The sequence below is a fragment of the Procambarus clarkii genome, chromosome 72 (assembly GCF_040958095.1).
Source record: "Procambarus clarkii isolate CNS0578487 chromosome 72, FALCON_Pclarkii_2.0, whole genome shotgun sequence".
Classification (NCBI taxonomy): Eukaryota; Metazoa; Arthropoda; class Malacostraca; order Decapoda; family Cambaridae; genus Procambarus; species Procambarus clarkii.
The window spans coordinates 7,224,458-7,243,482 of NC_091221.1; the positions used below are offsets into that span (position 1 = coordinate 7,224,458).

Consider the following 19,025-nt stretch of genomic DNA (forward strand, 5'->3'; position numbering starts at 1 on the left):
TATGCGAGACAGGCAAACATCAGAACTGCCTACAGAATTTTGTGTAAGGAATAATTCAGAACCTAGTATATCACATATCTCATACCAAGCCTGAAATATGCCGCTTCAGGATGGAGTTCATGTCTAGCGAAACGTGAGGTTTAGGTTCGGGGAGACATGATTACCACATACAAAATATTAAGGGGGGGAATTAATGAGGTAGGTAAAAACAGACTATTGAGTAAGTACCAAAAAGAAGGAGACATGTGACAAAGGCTGCAGGAACACACAAGCCATAAATCACTAAGAACTCTAAATGACCCGACTGCAGGATTCGAACCCATGACGCCTAGGATCACTCCACAAACGTACACTGCACCATTGATCTTAGTGATATAGTAGACCCATTTGAAAATAGGCAAGTATCAGTCCCGACGATTGGAAAGACGGGACCCAGGAGCTTAACTCAAATCTTGCAGGCAGAAATAGGTGAATAAATACGCCGTGTTGGCGTGTCGGGACTCGAACCCATTTAGCAAGATCTAACACCCACACACCAACGCCTTCCTATTTAACATCAATTACTAGTTAGAACAAGTGTGTTCTCTCTCTCTCTGCACTCTTAATGCTCCCTCCAAAAAGTATTCCACAGCTGCGAATACCAGCAGTGTGACTCATGCTAATTCCGACCTACGTCGCCCCCACACACACCTGTGTACTGATGTTGTAACACCTGTGCACTTGGAGCGCACCTTTGACCACCTCTGCGCCCCGGAATCACGCTTCTAACCGCATCTGCGCCCGGAATCGCATTTCAGATTGCATCTGCGCATCAGGAGTGTGTAGCTGTGCAAAGCAGTATTTAAGGCTATGCAGGACTATACAAATACGTATAAACGGCAAATATGTATGCATAATACATATATGTATTAAACGCATGACCGTGCATATATATGTATACACGGCTACATAAACGGCACACAAGACCACGCTAAAGACAAAGGTAATACGAAAGATAAAAACCTTGAAGATAAGGCTGATAAGCTTATCTAGGCCTCCACTACATCACCGCGCTGATATGTAGCTATATATAAACATATATCTGTGTATGTATGTCAACCCAAGGTCTAAAATGCAATAGAAAATCTCACTGGTAGCCTAGCCCTACATTGCATTGCCTCGTCCCTAAGCTGTTCTGCTACCCTCTAGGGTAGCCATGAGGCTACAGGGGCCCTATGTAGCCCTGCCCGTGGCTCGACTGATATCCTATACCTCAGGGCCGGCCAGGGTACGTGTCACTGGGGGAGGCCTGATTTATGTTTTTGCGCGGGTACGCCCCTCTAAATGGTTTTCTATTTCTCGTGTGTTTTCTATGGTGTGTGTACTCACCTAATTGTGTGTGTGTGTGTACTCACCTAGTTATGCTTGCAGGGGTTGAGCTCTGGCTCTTTGGTCCCGCCTCTCAACCGTCAATCAACAGGCGTACAGATTCCTGAACCTATCGGGCTCTGTCATATCTACATTTGAAACTGTGTATGGAGTCAGCCTCCTCCACATCACCTCCTAATGCATTCCATTTGTCAATCACTCTGACACTAAAAAAGTTCTTTCTAATATCTCTGTGGCTCATTTGGGCACTCAGTTTCCACCTGTGTCCCCTTGTGCGTGTTCCCCTTGTGTTAAATAGACTGTCTTTATCTACCCTATCAATTCCCTTCAGAATCTTGAATGTGGTGATCATGTCCCCCCTGTGTGTGTGTGTACTCACCTAGTTATGCTTGCAGGGGTTGAGCTCTGGCTCTTTGATCCCGCCTTTCAACTGGAGAACTGTGTATTCTCTGTCAACTGCCAGTCAACTGTGTGTGTGTGTACTCACCTAGATATTCTTGCAGGGTCGAGCTAAGCTCCTGGCCCTGTCTTCCTAACATTCTTACATTAAGAATGTAAGTGAGTCATTGCATTACATTGAATGTAATGCAATGACTCATTTCTCAGGCTTTTTATCCTATTTAAGTTTAAAACGTTGAATTGAATTAGCTTCAACAACTTCTATGTCTAACCTATTGCATGTTTTTGCAATAATTCACTAGAACTCCTAATTTAAATGATCTCATTGATACGACTGATTTTCTCATTTACAAATCATGCCATTGTGATTTATTTAATAAAAATAATCATAATAATACTAATATTAATATTAATTAATATTATTATTATTTAATGCACACTTATGGTCATATGTGTATGGCCACTTATGACAGAAAAAAGATACATTGATTCATGCATAGTATTAAAACAATTTATACAACTAAGGGGTAACATACATTGTATTAATTCTGATAATACATATATGCATAGTATACATGAATTCACAGCCTTATAACACAAAGAAACATGTGAGAATATGTGGATATTGTCTGGTTTTATATATGGATAATGGAGTGGATGAATCGACTGACGGTGGTGGATAGATACGGCTAGTGGGAGGGGGAATAGGGAACCGAAAATAGATTATAGCTGGATGTATGCATTGCAGGATAGGTGGATAGATAGGATGGGGGGGGGGGGAAGTTGACTGATGGTCGGATAAGTACCATATACAGATGAAAGAACGTTTTGGGTGAGGTCCTCTGCGGTCCACATCCGCTGTGTCAACCCAAAAACCCCACGCCCACTCTCCCACAACACCCACGCCCACTCTCACACTACACCCACGCCCACTCTCCCACTACACCCACCTCCACACGCAATTCATTCCTCCATCCATGGCTAGGACACCCAATCCCTCCCACAAGCAACGAAACTTCATAACCTCTCTTTCTCTCTCTGTCTCTTCCACAAACCCAAATTCTCAAGACTCGAAAGCCTCAAATCTTCTCATTCTTCTCAAATCTCGCTTCATTCGACGCGCTCCAAGCCTCTAAGTCCAGATCATCCACACACACACACACACATGTTCCACCACATAGGCTTCCAATCCGAAAGGTATTCTGATTCACGTAAACATGATCTGGGACTCACCATGAGCAAGGGGTAACGAAGAGGTCTATTGAACTATAACTACGCTTTGTTGTTATTTTAGATTTAACTACTCAGACCGACATGTCCATGTAGCACGGGCTATGGTGAGCCCGTAACTCCGTGGTTCCGTGCATGTTTTGTTTTGTGTGTGTGTGAGGGGACGGGTGATGTGAGCCCGCCTCTCAACTGTCAATCAATCAACTGTTACTAACTACTGTTATTTTTTTCCCACACACACACACACAGGAAGCAACCCGTAACAACTGTCTAACTCCCAGGTACCCATTTACTGCTACATAACAGGGTCAAAGAAACTCTGCCCATTTTGTTTCTCGCCGGCGCCGGGAATAGAACCCACAGAATTACGTGAGCAGCGTGCTGTCCACTCAGCCACCAGCGCCCTAGGTAGGTTTACCAATGACTAACATTAGAGCATATATATATATATATATATATATATATATATATATATATATATATATACATATATATATATATATATATTATATATATATATGTCCCCCTATGTTCGGGGGACAGGAAGCCAGGGTGTATTCATACACGTTTTGGCTTTTATCGAGGTAATTTCAAGGTCACATTACTGACCCCGCCCAGGCTGCAACCCCACAATAAGCTGACTAACTCCTGAGTACCTACTCACTGCTGGGTGAACAGAGGCATAGGTGTGAAAGGAAATGTGCCCAACCATTTCTGTCCCGCCCGGGATTCGGAATTCTCGATAGATTATATATATATATATATATATATATATATATATATATATATATATATATATATATATATATATATATATATATATATATATATATATATATATATATATATATGTCGTACCTAGTAGCCAGAACGTACTTCTCAGCCTACTATGCAAGGCCAAATTTGCCTAATAAGCCAAGTTTTCATAAATTAATTGTTTTTCGACTACCTAACCTATCTAACCTAACCTAACCTAACTTTTTCGGCTACCTAACCTAACCTAACCTATAAAGATAGGTTAGGTTAGGTTAGGTAGAGTTGGTTAGGTTTGGTCATATATCTATGTTAATTTTAACTCCAATAAAAAAAATTGACCTCATACATAATGAAATGGGTAGCTTTATCATTTCATAAGAAAAAAATTAGAGAAAATATATTAATTCAGGAAAACTTGGCTTATTAGGCAAATTGGGCCTTGCGTAGTAGGCCAAAAAGTGCGTTCTGGCTACTAGGTACGACATATATATATATATATATATATATATATATATATATTCCGGGTAACAGAAAGCTTCCGTGTAGAGAGACTAAGATTAGAGGAAGCGAGAAATAATTGAAGAGTATAAATAAATCAAAAGGTTTATTAACCGAGGTAAAAATAGGCTGCGTGAAAAAGGAATCCAAGACAGCAGCACAAAACAGCAATTACACAAGTTTACAACCAGGCAAAGAAATAGGGAGACGCTGGTTGCTCTGTGGGAGCAACTTCGAATCCAGTCGAAACGTCAATCTACAAATTTTGACGTCTACTTGACGTCAAGACTACACACGTAGTCTTGGTCTACATTTTTGCACAGAAGTAAACCCAGTTGGGAAGTTTACAACATTGGACGAACATGCTGGAGCCTGGTTTACCAATCCAGCAACGAAGAGGCCTGGTCGACGACCGGGCCGCGGGGACGCTAAGCCCCGGAAAACTCCAAGGTAAGGAGCTGCTCATATGGACCAATAGGCCTTTGGGTGATTAATGTGCCATTTTTGTATGTTATCTGGCCGTAAAATTGAAGACGATTCCCCCCAGACCTTGAGTGTTGATCTAACTCACTCACTTAACGCTGCTCACTCCGCAAAAGTGCTGTTAAGAAAGACTGATAATCATAGAGTTTTTTGTTATCTTGAGGTTATCTTGAGATGATTTCGGGGCTTTAGTGTCCCCGCGGCCCGGTCCTCGACCAGGCCTCCACCCCCCAGGAAGCAGCCCGTGACAGCTGACTAACACCCAGGTACCTATTTTACTGCTAGGTAACAGGGGCATAGGGTGAAAGAAACTCTGCCCATTGTTTCTCGCCGGCGCCCGGGATCGAACCCGGGACCACAGGATCACAAGTCCAGCGTGCTGTTCGCTCGGCCGACCGGCTCCCTGTTGTTGTCTGTAATTGAAAGCAACAAACACATGCAGCATTAATTTTGAGCACTGATAGGTAAAAACTCTCTTGGCTCTGACGTACTGCTAAAAAAGAAAAACATGTTAATTTTTTCTTATCATAAATCTTTAAAAACACATAATTCATCCTTTTTGCTATCCACACGTTCTCGCAAATTCGTAAAGTCAATATTGACTTAATAAATATGTGCATAGGTGACATACTAAACATAATAGATACCCTTAAAAAGCTTCATAGAAAACACCGACCTTACCTAACCTTGTTAGTATCCTAAGATAAGCATCTTATAGCTTCGTAATTACAATTGTTACTTAACCTATTATAGGTATAGGTTAAGTAATAATTGTAATTACAAAGCAATAAGATGCTTATCTGAAGATACTAACAAGGTTAGGTAAGGTCGGTGTTTTCTATGAAGCTTTTTAAGGGTATCTATTATGTTTAGTATATCACCTATGCACGTAGTTAATAAGTCAATATTGACTTTACGAATTTGCGAGAACGGGTTGCACACAGACGTGGGTCAGTATTGTAAGTTGGCTGTTTTGCGATTCAAGCAGATAGAGTTAGTCAAAACAGTGAACGTATAGGGCTAGATCACATGATGGCTATGTTTCTCTATAGTTCCTCAAGGTATTAAATAAATAAGATTCACAGATCCTTACAATCGCTAATCTTTAAGTCTTTGGAGACATTGTTCTTCGGTCAACATCACAATCGATTTGATCACGACCCAACCATTGGGCTGGAGGGTAGAACGAGTCTAGCTACTTGCAGGTCGGCGTTCAATCCCTGATCGTCCATTAAGTGGCACCATTCCTTCCCCCCATCCCATCCCAAATCCTTATCCTGACCCCCCTTCCCAGTGCTTGGCTTGGCATTTTCCCTTGAAAATTCCTCCCCTCAGCACAATCGACTTGATAATGTTGTCCAGGACGGACCGAAACGTCGTCGTCTCCTCATCTTCTGACGTGTGGTTTGGTCATCAGTGTTCCTTAGACCAGACAAGAGGATGTATAAACGTCTCAAGATTCTCTCCTCCGCTTCTGGTGCCTTGGATCATTAAGCATCTGAGTGGGTACTCTCGGACGCAGGTTCGAATCTTCGTCACGGCCCTTGTGGATTTGTTCATTCGATGCATCACGCAATTGTGGTTTCTGTGTGTAGTGATCTGAGTTCCCACTTACTTAACCTGAACATCTTTGCTCAATCAAGGTCACAAGGTTAATCTTGGGTCGAGGAATGATTTCGCAACGTTTCCAAGCTCATAAACCATTTAACAAGTACAGAGCCGCCATGATGGAGGAAAGATATACAGGTTTCGCTAATGGAGATTTACATGCTTGACGAGTCTAATCACCGCATAGTGTATAGGGGTGAGCGAGAAATGCGATTCCTGGTAGCCATTATATCACCTTTCAATGTTAAACTTGCCGTTATTATCAGAAAGTTCCGCTAGCCAGTTTGCTTCTTTGGTTGATGACATGCCAACGTACACACACATTATATACCTTATATATATATTGTAGAGCGTTATACGACAAAGAGTACTGGGAAGACGGGACACCACGAGCGTAGCTCTCATCCTCTAACTACACTTAGGTAATTACACATTTACACACGTATATACATACATATTAATGCACTAGGAAGTGATGTGGTAGAGGCAGACTCCATACACAGTTTCAAATGTAAACATGACACAGCCCAATAGGTTCAGGAACCTGTACACCAGTTGATTGATGGTTGAGAGGCGGGACGGAAGAGCCAAAGCTCAACCTTCCTACCCCCCCCCCATGCAAGGACAACTTTAGTGAGTACATGCGTACATACACCACCACACGTACTTAAGTACATACGTACATACACCACCACACGTACATAGGTTACACATTTAGCGGTTAAATAAAACCTCACATTTGTATAATATAATTGCAAATGCTACTGTTTTGTAATTAAGCTAAATCTTTAATTGTTTTAAATGAACGTGCAGTATTCACCTAGTCGTATTCACCTAGTTGTGCTTGCGGGGGTTGAGCTCTGCTCTTTAGGCCCGCCTCTCAACTGTTTCTAACTACTACTATTTTTTTCTCCCCCACACCACACACCCCAGGAAGCAACCCGTGACAGCTGACTAACTCCCAGGTACCTATTTACTGCTAGGTAACAGGGGCATAGGGCGAAAGAAACTCTGCCCATTGTTTCTCGCCGGCGCCTGGGATCGAACCCGGGATCACGTGTCCAGCGTGCTGTCCGCTCGGCCACCGGTCCCCGCCGTGTGTATGTGCGTCCTATTTATGCCTGCAGGAGTTAGATGTTAGCTCTTGGACCCCGCCTTTTTAACCGTCGGGAATCTAATGTACTGACTCCCAACCTATTATCCTCTTTCATATCTACTACATATATCTGTCACACACACACACATTCCCCAGCAGCTGTCTAACTCCCAGGTACCTATTTACTGCTAAATGAACACGGGAATCGAACTCGGGTCCGTGGACCGCGAATCCCGAACACCATGCGTGCTGTAACTAAGAAAATAAGAATGGCATCAAATAACCAATTCGTTGTTTGGTTAACTTGTCCAATAACAGGCACTGGCAAGATTAACATTCCCCCATTAGGACCTACAGGACGTATTTTTAATATTTTGATTGAATTTGAATAAAAATTCATTCCCCTCAATATCTGTTTCTTCGTAATATGGCTCAAATTACAATGACACTGTGTTTATACCGGATAATCGATCATCTATTTCCTCATTCGCCATTTCTTAATTTCATTGTAATTGTCAATAGAAGATTTGAGAACTTATTTGGTAATGCAGAAGTATTTCAATTTTGCGGTGTTTATCACGCCACAAACAAACAAACAAACGTCGGTATACTGGAGGGGGTAAACAAAATGTTTACCTCTGTTTACAGAATAAACAACATTTGATACTTTTTTTCCATGTTTCACTGTTAATGAGGCAAATATTTTCTTTTTCTATATTTCAGGTTTTATTTTGTAATAAATTCCATGGTAACGAGCAATCTTATCATCATTAATTTATTTTTGTTGTATTAAAAACAACATTGGATACTTTTTCATGTTTCACTATTAATGATGTTTATATATATATATATATATATTTAAGGCTTTATTTTATAATAAATTCCATGGCTTATAGCCATTTTTTTATCATTATTCATTCATTTCTGTTGCACTAAAAACATTTTCTTCATAATACACCATTTGTGTTGATGGCTGAAATATGTATTAATCTTGAAACATAATTTGATTTTCTGTCAACAAAATGAGACACACGCACACACAGGGAGGAGAGCGCCCAGGCAACACCCTCACGCCCCCGGGGAGGATGAGACACTGACGGCAGCGCTGACGACGACCCGGCCCTCCACATGTAAACACACAGTTGCCAACATTCGCCATCACCCACATCACCGAAGATCACAAAATCTATCCTAAAGATACCCCCAATACTCACCTGGAGATGAGTATAATGTTTGCCACATGAGCGATAGATAATTTTGATTTAATTATTCGGTTTGAGGGATAATTATTTATATAGGAAAGCCTGAATAGACAACTCAGCCGCTCTAGTCCAACATCACCTGAGGATGTGGAACGCCGCAGGTGCCAGCAATTACCGATCGTATGCCAGGGGTCGGTAAAGATCGGTTTGCCATGCGCTATATTCTCTATGTTCAGTACTCGATATTTAGGTGTCACGAGGCTTCTCTCCTGAACGGAGTCGCAATGACTTATTATACACAACTACGAACGGAACTAAGGCTAATCACGCACCTTTAACTTCGACCTGATAAAAGATTTCCTATCAAGGGGGTCATGCAACACAGAGAGGCTAGATAGCCAGATACCAATTAAGGAGCTGTAAATAAGATAACCCCTTCGGTAGATTATAGTTTAATTAGGTCATTAATGCTGCAAGCAACGGTACCACCGACTCCTCCAATCCTAACCTCACCTCTTCCAATAGGCTGCAGTAGGCCTAGACCCCCAAACAAGCGAAAAAACACCAATTTATTAGATATTTCAGTTTATCTAATCTTTTGGCGTCGACCTTCTCAAAGGAACACCATTGCCCGTACAGGGATGTAATTTCCTGTTCCACGAACCTTGTAGATTACATATAACTTCGCAGATCAGATACGACCGAGCGGGTAGACTGCATTATTATCGACTGGCCGAATGTTTTTGACAGTGTCATCATCAGATAAGTCTACAAAATGGAGGATAAACGCCACACCGATAATGTATTATAATGGATTAGAGAATAATTAATGTAATGAATATTAGGCCTAAGGGAGACGTGTGTGTGTGTGTGTATGTCCTCGTTTGTTCACAGTGATTGGTGTGGCAATTAGCGTTACTGCTGCTGTTAGTGGCAGTGTGTGTGTGGACTACTGCACACCTTGCGGTGATGGTGGCTAGTGGCCTCCCCCCCCCCCACACACACACCACACACACACAGACACACACACACACACACACACACACACACACACACACACACACACACACACACACACACACACACACACACACACCACACACACACACACACACACCTCCTTGGTCACGGGTCGCTTCTGTCTCTCCCACGTCCCAATATATTTCTCTCCCACCATCATCCTCCCAGGTACTTACCTATCAGTGTCTTACGGGCTATTCATGCCCGTGCCACTTCTTGGGTGGCTTAATCTTTATCAACCAATCTATCAGTGTCTACGAGGGAGTGAGAGGTTCAGCTCTTTAATACCCAGCTTACTAACCTTGTACCTATTGCTGTATATTACAACTAATGTGGCGTTCAAATTCTTTGTCGAATCTGGTCCTAAAGTTGTAGATGGAGGTGGCTTCCATAACTTCTTTCAGTCCATTTGCTTTCTTGCGCTTTCCAGCTTCCATCTGTGTCCTCTTGTTCTGTTTCTCTCAATATGAAGAGGCTATTCACTTCATCTATTCCACTCATTATCTTGTACGTTGGGATCATATCTCCTCTTTTACTTCTATTGTCTGAGGTTGGGATATTTAGTTCCATTAACCTATTCTCGTAGCTTAACCCACGTAGCTCTGGCACTAATCACGTTGTAAACCTCTGTACGCTTATAATTTTGGTGTTATGCAATGTCATCCATTGTTTCTTCTGGTCTTTTATCCTGCAACCTTGGTATCCACACTGGTTGTATTGTAAACGCCTCCTAAAATCTTGTGTCGAGTTCCTCACATACCTCCTTATTTTTTTTCTGTGAGAATCCTGTTTAGTTTCGTCAAGATGGCCTCTCACTGTGGCTTTCCTCCTTATATGGCTATAGAACAGATTTGGTCCATCATTAGTTTCTACCGCAATGTCAATTGTAATTTGCCTCTCAGCTTCTCTTCTGACTCGAGTGTATTCACTTCTGATTCCCTTTCTAGCTTCTCTGTTATCCTTTGCCTCTAGTTCTCTGTACTTTTCCAGGCTTTGATATTTTCTTTCTTCAGCTTCTCTGTGATGATTTTTGAACATTGTACCTTTCGCGTTCCTCTCCTTCTTCAGTGGTTTGAACAGGAGCCAGAGTGTCTTCATACACGTTAGGTTTATATCGAGGTCTTCCCCCTCTCACAAGGTCAAGTTACTGACCCCGCCCAGGATGCAACACCACAACAAGCTAACTAACTCCTGAGTATTGCTGGGTGAAGAGGTGCATCAGGTGATAGGAGCTGCGCCAAACCATTTCTGTCCCGCCTGGGATTCAAACCAGTCGAATTTCTCTCTCTCTCTCGCTCTCTACCATTGGATTTTATTCAGAAAGTCCCTCAATCTTACTTTAGTCCTCCCCCCACGTCTGCAATTTCTCATTTTCTTTTAACGGGTTTCCTTGTCTAACCTAACCTTCAGTTCCACTATGTACTCAAGCAGTTGTCGCTAGCTCCTAGAGGCATCTCATTATTTTTTCAACATCTGCCTCATTTTGGCACGAAAAGATGTAGTGTTTCCGGTGGGTCAGGTCCTCTTAGTGGCTCTGAAATATTATGTTTTAAGAAGTGCTTGTTCGCCATGGTTACCAGTCCTCAACCCATGAATTAACACAGGCATGGGCATTATTAGTGCTCTAAGTCTCTTCTAACTCCTTTCGTTTACAATCCAGCAATTTAGGTCAAAATATATGTTGTTTTATTTTGCTGGTCAGCTGTTCTTTTGGGATTGAGAGAGAGAGAGAGAGAGAGAGAGAGAGAGAGAGAGAGAGAGAGAGAGAGAGAGAGAGAGAGAGAGAGAGAGAGAGAGAGAGAGAGAGACAGAGAGAGAAAGAGAGAGAGAGAGAGAGAGAGACCGTGACCACTACAATAGCTAGTAGGAGGAAGCATAACGTAGTAATCTTCACTTTTCCCATAGACATCTGTTAGGTAAGCAGCACCAGCTGATGCCTCCTACACACACACACACACACACACACACACACACACACACACACACACACACACACACACACACACACACACACACACACACACCAGAGTGGAGAGAGGTTACAAGTGGAGTACCTTAAGGGTAGGTTCTAGGGCCCATCCTAATTCTAATATTTGCCAATAATCTGACAGAGGAAACTGGCTGATTCGTATCAATGTTTCGCAGATAATGCAAAATTGATGAGAAGAAACAGGTCATGGTTAGATTGTGAGGCATTGCAAAAGGATTTGGACACATTTCAAGTGGTCTGAAAAATGGCTGTTAGAGTTTAATCCAGCCTAATGCAAAGTTACGAGAATTGGAACAAGAGTGTGGAGGCCGGTACAGCAGTGTAGCATGAAGGGAAGACAAATTCTTCGAGCAGAAAAGGAGAAAGACCTGAGAGTGGACAAAACCCCAAATCTGATGCCAGAAGCCCACATTAGCAAGCAGCTGTATATGCCATACTTGTTAACATCTGCGAGTCAGAAACTTGGACAAAGAAGCTTTCTGGCCCCTATGTATACAACGAAGGTGAGACCCACTCTTGAATATGCATCCCCAGCATGGAACCCTTACTTGAAAAATTATAAGGAGAAACTAGAAAAGGACCAATGTTTTGCAACGAGACTCTTTCCGGAGCTATGAGGAAAGACTGAGAGCGTTAGACCTTACCACGATGGAGGAAATGAGAGATAGAAGGAGGCATGATAACAACATACAAGATTGTGAGGAGATTGACAAAGTGGACAAAGCGGCGTTATTCAAAGTCAGGAACAGCAGAATGAGCTGGGGGTCATAGATGGAAACTGGAGACACAAATGAGTCAAAGAGACACCAGGAAGAACATTTTCAGTGTCAAAGCTGTCAATAAATGGAATAAATTTGCTGTGGAAATCGTTGAAGTTAACTCGTTTAAAATATGTAAAAAAAATGATAAAAGCGTGAGAAATGAGTCAGTGCATTAATCTAAGGACATTTGGAAGGCGGGGGCTGGGAGCCAAGCTCGACCCTACCAGCACATCTAGGCGAGTACACACGCACTTGCACGCACACGCACACATCACCAGAATTACTCTCTTCTAAAACACACAAGCACCAGGCGGCCACAAAACACTCCCAAACAATAGAACTTAAAAACAAACCCTAACCCCAAATGTTATAAAAGTCTCCCCTCTGTATATGAGCGAGAGACTACCTGCAAGCAAGAAGATATTGTTGTTATAGATTCAGCTACTCGGAACAAGTACCAAGTAGCACGGAAATGAATGTCGCTTATCAGCGGAAACTAATGTGCTTCGCGGCAAAGAAACGCACAGGCGGGCAGATGATTGGGGAGCCCCGGGAGTCCCTCAGGGTGACAAGCACCGGCCCCGCTCCTCACAGAGAACACTGGGGAGCAAAACCAAAAACTCGGCCCTCAGCTAAAACGCAAAAAGTCATCTAGTGTCCTCCGGCAGAGAAGAAGCCAAAAACCCACCACGGCTGAGGGCACACCAGGAGCCCACCACCACGGCTATGGGCACACCAGGAGCCCACCACCACGGCTGAGGGCACACCAGGAGCCCACCACGGCTGAGGGCACACCAGGAGCCCACCACGGCTGAGGGCACACCAGGAGCCCACCACGGCTGAGGGCACACCAGGAGCCCACCACGGCTGAGGGCACACCAGGAGCCCACCACGACTGAGGGCACACCAGGAGCCCACCACCACGGCTGAGGGCACACCAACTCCCGGCACCTCTCAGCCAAGCCGGCGCCGGACACCGTCACCCCGCCAGAAAGCGTTCAAAATCTATCAACAATCCCGTGACCCAAGGCGACAAGTGCGCCAGGCGTCGTAACAATCCTCACCATTGAATAAGAATGCCAAACGGCAGTATCAGAATCCAAAACGCAAAACAGAACGCGATCCGGTGATTCCCAGGGGGAGGAGGTGTCCAGACGTCCGCTCGTCATCAAGGTTGAACCTATTAAGTGATTTAACTAACTTTTATTGTTTACATTGGCAAAATTAACGTTTTCTTTGATAAATAATCTTGATTCATAGAAAACTTATTTGATAGAAAATTTATTTAAAGGGCAAAGTAAGCTACTTCCACCCCTCACTGTTTAATTCCCTCAAATACTGCCTAATTATCTAAGCACCGTACAAGATAAGAAACCCAGTTCCTCACATTAAACGTTAGACTATTATTATTACTACTACTATTCCCAGTGTCGTGAGATGCAGTTCACTCAGACCTCAGATGAAATCCTGTAGCAAACCTGTCGACTTGTTGTAGTTTTGCGATGTTTATCAAGTGGGGATTCCATACTAGGGCCTCCTTAATTGACCCTTAAGATGACGGCTGCGGGAGCATTCATCAGTTTGTCGGACGCCATTCGTATTGTCCTGCTACTCTCAGATCTTCTATCATTTTAAGCTCAATTTATCTTCCAATTATCTTGAATTGTCTCTGTGGCCTGCTTATCCACGTAGCAAATCCCATCGCTTTGCACTTGGTTGGAGTGAGGTCAAGCTGCCATCTAGTTTGTCTAGGTCATCATACGACATTCTGTAATCCTCCTCTGGGCTCAGTCTTCTCCTCAGTGTTGCAGCATCCCCCAAAGATTGACACATAGGATCCCGTTGGCTCATTTTAGTTTTAATTGTACCCTTTTAAATTGAGCCTAATTTATCATTAAGCCATGACGCAGTAGTTTCGATTATTTAACCCTAGATGTTAATTTACTGCGTTACTTTCAACTTCGATTCTCGCTTAATTGAATAATTCTTTGTTATCACCGGTGTCTGCTCTGCTTTTTCGTAGTCTCCCCTATAACCAGGGAAATGGGGATATTAATAACACACACTTTAAGGTCTTGGCCCTAAAGTACGTGACCTTCATAAGGTCTTGGAGACGTGCCTGTTAAAAATAAAAGTTCTCTCCGTATCTCTTCTGAGGTGGTGATGGAGAAGGAGGAGGAAGTCTCCCAAGTAGGAGGAGAAGTAAGGAAGGTCTCCAGGCGAGGACGAACTGATGGAGTCAAACTAGTAGTTATAATTTATATTTCATATATAGATGATAAAGGTAAAGTAGTAGACCCCCCTCCTCCCCGTTTTTTGGTGTGCACACACGTGCCTGTCTATGCCTTTGGGTGTACTAACAGCTCGTTGAATCTCCTCTCGCACCAGAGGAGATTCAATGAGTTTTACCCATTGAACGGCAATGGCTAAAACGAAGAAAACGAAACTCCAGTAGAAAATGGAGACTCCCAAAGAATCAAGGGGAAACTATGGCTTCTCGACACCCCATCCCACCGACCCCCACCCATTTAAGGCAAATACTCACGACCTTTCCTGGGATGGAACCTACAGTTCATTAACTCCCGGATAATGTAGTTATATACTGTTAGGTGAATAGAAGCATCAAGAAACTTGCCCAACCGTTTCTGTCTAGCCCGGGAATCGAACCCGGGATCCGGTTATGAACCAAGGACGTAAGCATAAAGTTAAATTAATTTATTTTGTATTTTCTTTAAGTTTTTATGTTATTCTGAGATGGATCTTGATAAGTTATGCAAATGTTCACGTGTTCATTCCCCCGCAAAAGAACTTCCTGTTCTTGGAGTTGACAGCAGTTTGTAGTCAGTGTCAAAGCGTTTGGGCAATTATTTGTTTGTGCTTCACTTATTTAGCTGAGGGCAGGAAGCTGGCGGCTTGTCGAAGGTCCCCCTTCTTAGGTCTTATTCGGCCGAAGTGACGTCCAGTGTTCAGTCGTGTCCGCTGATTGGACTAGAGTTCGACTCCCGGCCAGTGTCGACTATTTAGTGACGTTTCCTTGCGCCTGATGCCTCTTGTTTCCTTAGTAGTTAAACAAGTACACGGGAGCGAGGCAGCTGTTGTGGGTTGCATCCTGAGGAATTGTCAGTCGTTGGTTAAACAGATCAACAGGCTTCTGGGCAATGATTTTTGTTGCTTTTCAGAGTGGAAGCACATTAATCAGAGCACCTTGAGCACTGGAACGTAATTCAAGCCTAATTATACTTCATTGGCACTTAAGAAAGTCATTTTCATATTTAGTTTACACTTTGAATACTTTCAAAATTCATCCGTAGTTCCAAGATAGTTGCCTGAAACGCTATGCGTATTAGTGGCTTTAGGCTGTATTAGCTCTATCTATAAATCCAACATTATGTTTGTAAATCATCTATGTATGTACTTTTCCTGAATAAAAATTTGAATTTTTGAATTCGAGAAAATATGACGCCCGATAACAGTGTAATATACTGAATGCCAAAGATTTCCAATTTTGAATGAATAGGCTTCTGAGTCTGCAGCCTGAGGCCACAGAAAGATAAAGAAAGAGTTCTAGTTACAGAGTATTGATTGCGTGACACAGAAATCATGGACCAGTGCGACGTTACAGACAATTGCGGCTGTGGAATCTTCACATGGGATTTCCTGTGGAATTATCCTTCCTTGGATAGTTCAAGCACGCTTATTGAGACATTAAGATACATCTCAAAAGGATAGAGTAGCTTAGGCTATTTCTACCCTCCTCATCTTCGGATAGATTGAGGGCTGGGTGTAGATGGCGTAGGTGTACAATCTGCTATAGATAGTGTGGGTGTAGATGATATGAATGGTGTAGATAGTGGTATGAGAGCTGTAGATGATGGTGTGAATGGTGTAGATAGTGGTATGGGTGGTGTAGATGCTGGTGTAGGGTTTAGAACTGATCGTAGATAGCTGTATGGGTGTATAACCTACGGTAACAGCGTGGGGTGGTGGGTGGTGTAAGTGTGGGTGTAGATGGTGGTGGTGTAGAGGGGTAGTGTAGCTCGGCCCATGATGGTGGTGTAAGGGGTAGTGTAGCTCGAGCTCTCCTCGCTTACGAGAGCTTCACAGCACCGGATCACAGCAACGCGAGTCCAACGACTCGGAAAAGCTGAAACTAAATTATATTATTTGTGTTTGTCGTCTTCGCTACGATGCCAAAAACCAGCAGAGCGTGGGGCCATCTGCCTCATTGGCTATCAGCAGAGCACTCCAGAAGTCAGCAGACCATGGCCAGCTCCTCTTGGCCATGGCTGCAGTATTCAAGGATTACTGCAGCCATGGACACGAAACAATATTATATATATATATTCACTCGAGAGCCCATTCACCTGGCAGTCATTCCTCTGACCTTGGTGACCTTTGCGTGACCTTCGAAGCTTGTCGAGCTTCTCCAGGTGACCTCTGACCTCTAATTCGCTCTCCGACAACCCCCGGATCACGGAACTCCTGGTATGTGTGCGTGTGTGTTGGGGTTGAAATTAGGAGCGTCGACTTTTTCTGGATATTTTGTTTTCATTCACCACCTCTTTGTCTCTGTCTGTCTCTCTCTTTCTCTCTCTGTATAATCCTGGTAATTCTTTTGTCTTGTTTAAACATCACTCCATCAGGGATCACTCATTCCTAGACTCACTCGCATCTGAAGCTGCATTCAACGCGTCTGAGTGAAATAAAGTCAGCCGACCACATGAAGCCGACCACAGCTACTCTGGTAGCTGTAGCAATAATAGTAGTAGAAGGGGGGAATAGGGGGTAGTGGTAGTTGCAATATGCAAGTAGTGATGATAGTGGTTGTAGAAGTGGTAGTGTATGGTAACAGGAGTAACGGTAGCGGAAAACAACAGCCTTAAACAGTAACAGCAGCCGAAACAGTAGTAACAGTATAGTGAGCTACGTAAGCTGTTATGTTGTTGTTATAGATTCAGCTACTCGGAACAAGTTCCAAGTAGCATGGGCTATGGTGAGCCCGTAGTGGACTTACCTGGCACAGGAGCGGGGCAAGTAGCACGGGCTATGGTGAGCCCGTAGTGGACTTACCTGGCACAGGAGCGGGGCAAGTAGCAAGGGCTATGGTGAACCCGAAGTGGACTTACCTGGCATAGGGGCGGGGCAAGTAGCAAGGGCTATGGTGAGCCCGTAGTGGACTTACCTGGCACAGGAGCGGGGCAAGTAGCAAGGGCTATGGTGAACCCGAAGTGGACTTACCTGGCATAGGAGCGGGGCAAGTAGCACGGGCTATGGTGAACCCGAAGTGGACTTACCTGGCATAGGAGCGGTACTGTGTGTGTGTGTGTGTGTGTGTCTACGCAAACTGCGTCACGGAGCGTATGTACTGGAGTCTATGGCTGCGTAACACCTGTTCTCCCAAGGGAGCTTAAATGCTCATTACAGAGTACAACTGAGTTCAAAATCCAGTAGCTCATTCTCTGACCATATGTTGTTTGCTTAGGGGAGTGAGGAAACCGTACATCCTGGAGGCCAGGAGTTGCACCCAACTCTGTAATATCTCCATAACTCAAACAACTATGTATTAGCGAGAACACCTGCCAATAATGTATATTGGTTAACTATTAATACATAGTTATTGAAATGGAACATTCTCTGTAACTAGCTGACATTACAATTATAAGGTGTGAAGGATAGATGTAATTGTTAACGTAATAATCTCCTTTGAGGTTTGATAAAGACCTTTTGTGCCCTCTGTGATGTTTTTTTTGCGCTACGGCTCACAGGATGAGTATGGGGTGCACAATGAATTAGCAGTCTTCGACGGAAGCAATCAATCCTTACCTTTCCACCACAACACACACACACACACAGGTAAGTACAACTAGGCAACTAGGTAGGTACACACACACACACACACACACACACACACACACACACACACACACACACACACACACACACACACACACACACACACACACAACATTGTTCCCATGAACCCGTTCATCGTGTACCTTGGTATGGAGTTCGTTAGTGGAGAAGCCACAGTTAACTAACAGTTAGCGCTGTTGATGATCCGAAGGTGTCTCAGTAGACGAGGATACAGTTTATAGTGTCTTAAGTATTTGGCTTTATATCTTATATCATTATATCGTTATATCTTAGCTTTCCTACTCCTGTATATCTACATAGGAGCACCACTTTGACTTCTAGCGGTGGGAAATGGGTTGTATTCATCTAGTTGTGCTTGCGGGGGTTGAGCTCTGCTCTTTCGGTCCGCCTCTCAACTGTCAATCAATCAACGATTTTTTTCACACACACACACCCAGGAAGCAGTCCGTAACAACTATCTAACTCCCAGATACTTATTTACTGCTAGGTAACAGGAGCATCAGGATGAAAGAAACTCTGCGCATTTGTTTTCCGCCATCGCCGGGGATCGAACCCCTGGTCCCCAGGATTACGAGTCCTGAGTGCTGTCCACTCAGCCACTCCTAATCCTCTGAACCCACAACCAACACAGGGAAAAACATTCCATTACTCAAACATCATAGTATCCTCAAATTACTTAATTAGGATGACAGCAAGGAGCATCACTCTCGCTACTGTTACTTACACTAAGCACCACCTCA

General features: G+C 43.4%; 1 protein-coding gene across 4 annotated transcripts in view; it reads right to left on the bottom strand.

Moving 5' to 3' along the window:
* LOC123773625 (uncharacterized) overlaps positions 1-19,025 on the bottom strand; it is a 301,086-nt gene that overhangs the window by 216,407 nt on the left and 65,654 nt on the right. The window contains exon 1 of one of the 4 annotated variants that reach the window (XM_069312404.1): positions 8,476-8,533. The exons of the other annotated variants lie outside the window; for them this stretch is intronic. The gene's annotated coding sequence lies outside the window, so the exon portion shown is untranslated. Of the gene's footprint in view, positions 1-8,475; positions 8,534-19,025 lie in introns of those variants that run through there. 4 annotated transcript variants of the gene reach the window in all.